The sequence below is a fragment of the Centruroides sculpturatus genome, unplaced genomic scaffold (assembly GCF_000671375.1).
Source record: "Centruroides sculpturatus isolate CEXI.00-Female unplaced genomic scaffold, Cexi_2.0 scaffold262, whole genome shotgun sequence".
Taxonomy (NCBI): Eukaryota; Metazoa; Arthropoda; class Arachnida; order Scorpiones; family Buthidae; genus Centruroides; species Centruroides sculpturatus.
In genome coordinates this window covers 416,969-421,271 of record NW_019384536.1, presented here as the reverse complement: position 1 = coordinate 421,271, position 4,303 = coordinate 416,969, and positions in this window count along the sequence as shown.

The window sequence follows — 4,303 nt, the reverse complement described above, 5'->3', positions numbered from 1 at the left end:
TTTGCTGGAACAACAGCAACGTTTCTGTACGCTTAAATTAACATTTGGTTATTTATTTAATTTTAGAAAGAAATGCCCCAAAAAACTAGTAGCTCAATATATATATTGCATTTACATTGACAGACAATAAACTTGATAAATTGTTACATTGTATAGAAGTTGGAAATAATCCAGAGAATTTTTATTAATATATCAATGAAATTAATGTTTCATGAATTGTATTCGGGAAATAGTCTACATTAATATCATAGCGTTCTTAAATCAAAAATATATGAGGTCTACACGAAAAGCAAACCTATCAAGAAACTTGTGTGTAATGCATAAATATAGGATGCACATATGCATTTTATGGTTTAGCGATTCGAAATTATAAGTAAAGGCTATTTTAAACATTTTCAAATTGTTGAAACACTTCTAAAATGATTTTATTTCATCTATTTTTTAATGTAATATGATAAATTGTCATCATAAAACAGAATATGTTGGACCCTCTATCTATTGAATTCATTATTTATATTCTTGAATTAGATTATTTGAACATAAATCTTCAAAAACACTATACAGTATAGCATCGATTATCCGACTCAATTGGGGACTCAGGTTGGTCGGATAACCGAAAAGAATGAAAAACATACATTATTAGTATAGTATATTAGTATATCCCATGTAATTAGTATATTAGTATATCGCTATTAACCAACTTCGCGTTGAATTTTCATCGATGGTAAGCCTAACAAATTTTTTTTAAAAATAATAATCGTCGCTATTGTATCGTTAAAAATTATTTGTAAATTACTTTATTGCTCACAAAACAAACAACCACTCATAATTAGAAAATTAAATTTCGTTTAAATACTGTCTCCCTTCTATGGTCGAGCCGTGTTGCCAGCTAAAACAAGCAAAAATTTAACAAAAATAATATTAAAGTATCCAAGACATAGCCAAATATTGTAGTGCCACATCACTAGCGGACATTTGAAATTTTCCGACTAGAACGGTCGGTTAACCGATGTGACGGTTAATCGGGGGTCGGATAATCGATGCTCTACTGTATTAATAATGGATTGGTACAAAATCTTTTGGGAAAAGACTGCTTGAATAATACTATGAAAAATTCAGCCATTATACACATTATATACAGATAACATCTAGTGTTTTGCATATATTATATCCTTTTATGTAAATCTCACTGCAAAATAATGAAATACGTCAAACAAGGTCACCAACCATAGGTATGAACTATTTATAGAATGTCCTTTCGTTTATCTTATTTTGTTACCCTCTGTTCTTTATATGTTCATAAACAAAGTTCATAAAGTCAATAGCAGGGTCTAGTAGTGCGCGGCCTGACTTGACTTAACCAGTATGAAGCTTTCCTATTATGGCCATATATGCGTGTGCGTAAAAAGTCGTAAAAGCAGTAACTGCTTGAAGTCTACATTTTATTCTCAGATAGACTTGCTTGTCTATAGTAAAAACAAGCGCTCTCCAGTGACGGAATGAATAAAACTATTCAACGCTGGTAATTGGTTGTGGGTTCAACTCTAACCAGTTGGTTGGCTACGTGAAGTTTTCTGGATTTTCTTTACGTATCTAACACCTAAGTAGAGCGAGTTTCAGAAAATCCTCTCGAGAGGCATCCCCTTTCATATATCGACAGTGGCGTAGCGTGGTTGTCAGCCGCCCGGAGCGGATGAAAATTTCGCCCCCCCCTTATTTAGGTATCTCAATTTAAAAGAGTAAAATTCAGTTTCGCCACAGAATAAGTAATGAAAAATTCCGTGCTAGTGTTGCCACTTTATTTTAAAATCGCAGACCCGGACGGCAGGTGAGGTTTGTTCGAACAGAAGTTCCTGACGCATTCGTATGTCATTTTGCAATGCGAAGAATAATTTGCAGTGCATGCTGGTTCTAAATCAGTTACAGTTAGCGACTAGGGAGATTTGGGTAGGAGTAACGCAAGTGACCTAGCTGTATTGGATATTGAAGGTGTATATATATACGAATAAATCGTACAAGCAAAAAAAAAAGGTCGACATTCCCGGACTATTCCGTGCTCATTTCAATCGGTCCGAATCGTAGGTGCACGAAAATATGAAATAAAACGGTTCAAATTCTTACAAGATATTATTATTATTATTTATTGTGAAATTTTGCCACCCTCTAAAAAGTGCCGCCCGGGGCGGGCCGCCCCTGCCGCCCCCACTACGCTACTGTATATCGATCTTATGTTGCTTGTCTTATCACATTAATCCTACAATCCTATAGTAGGAGTAATGGGAATTTATTATTTTTATACATTCATTATCAAGAAAAGCACTTTTTGTCACAAAATATATTAGATAATTAAATGAAATGATATCAGCAATGCATCGTAAGCCATTAAAGTATTATCATAATTTAAGCAAAATGTCAGGCTTGTTAATACTTGAGGAGTGCGATTCCCAAACGCTGAACCTAAAGCGGCCACCCCAGTTGGTCAACAAACTATACTTTAATTCACAACTACAAACAAGATGTCAGCCTATTCCTCTCTCTCTCGAAGACCCGGGATCGAATCCGGGCAGATTAAAAAAAGCCTAGGAATTTTTCGGGCCCGCTGCATTGTGGCCTAGCCGAACCCATGATAAGCCTGAAAAAGGTTCGGTGCAAAAAAGAACAACAAACTGCAGAAAACAAGTAATCTATTTAATCGACTTGCATATTTAAAGTCAAAATAATTATTTGTTGAAACGTGCAATTGTGATACTGATGTAAGTGAAAATAAAGATCACGTAACTGTACTAAATCAAAATTTATTAGTTACGTGATTTCACTGTATTACATAGAGATGTAAAAGCCCTCGTCTGATTTAGAATGTTAATAAAAATACTAAATAAAAAATCTTGTGTGCTTTTTTTACAAACTTTCTTATTTTTCAGCTTTAAAGAATATTTTTGTAGCTATATTATTTTTTTACTTAATAAACATTGAAATTGTTCATTATGTATACAGTGTCTTCTTATCATTCACAATCATTTCCTGTTAAATCGATATTTTAACTGTGTCATAACTGTAGTCGTAGAAGTTAATGATTCATTAATTTTTCACACTTGATAATCAAAAAATAACTTAATATAAAAGGAGTTAATTAGCCAAAAATCAATATACTATATTTAATCCTTTTCGAATATGTAAGGTATCTATCTCTAAAAAACTATGAAAACATTTTGTTTTATACGTAATTAATCGGTAAGGGAATACATAATTTATCTATTTTTAAACTAAATTTTAATTATTAAGAGTCGTAATATCGTGAAGAAAGCTGTAAGAAATCATTAAAAACAATTTTTAGAATAAAAAACGACTGATTTTTATGGCTAATTCGCAATCGATTCTTTCGTATAATTGAAACTGATGGACGTGTCAGTCTACTACTGAATATATCATACTATTTTATTATTTTATAAAATATGTTTTTTACTTTTTACGGAATATAAAGTATATTTAGTTTAAGTTATCGATATTATATACTATTTGAAAAAATTAGGTTATAGAGAATTATGTTAGTTATTATTATTATTGACATAATAATAATTTACATAATCAAGTCAGTCAAATCATTAAATTATGAATTCACAGTGTAAGCACGTAAGAAATGCTACGATTTAGAATTGCAACAATCAATCATATTTATTTTTAGATATATTTTTTAAATCTAAAAATAAGTTTAAACTCTTTTTCAGATGATGATTTTATTATTTAGAAAGTTGATGAAAGTTATCGGATCTAAAATCGAATTCTTTCCACTAAAGGCGAAAGATCAATATCCATAATCAGAACTAATATTTTTTACCTTAAATATTTAAATGTTTTTTATTAAATAAATATACAGTCGACCCCCTATAACACGGGTTCCTATAGTTCGGATTCCTATATGACGGCGAAAAACTTGCGACGGTATCCATACAAACATGGTAAAAAAACTCGTATAATTCGGTAAAACGTCATCGGGCAGCTGAACTAATTTCTGCCGTCCAGCGCCACGCTACGGAGAGTTTAGGCGGATAAATTGAGTTTACTATCGTCTGTTCAGTATTATATATAAATTATATATAAATTAGGTACTGTATATATAATTATATATTAACTTAATTCATCGTAACTTTATTATAATTATATATATATACTTTCCGTCGTCCAGCGCCACGCTATGGAGAGTTTAGGCGAGTAAGTTGAGTTTACTATCGTCTGTACAGTATGTAAATTAGGTACCGTAAGTCTAATACAGCACTAATTTTATACATTTCTTGTGAAAGAAACA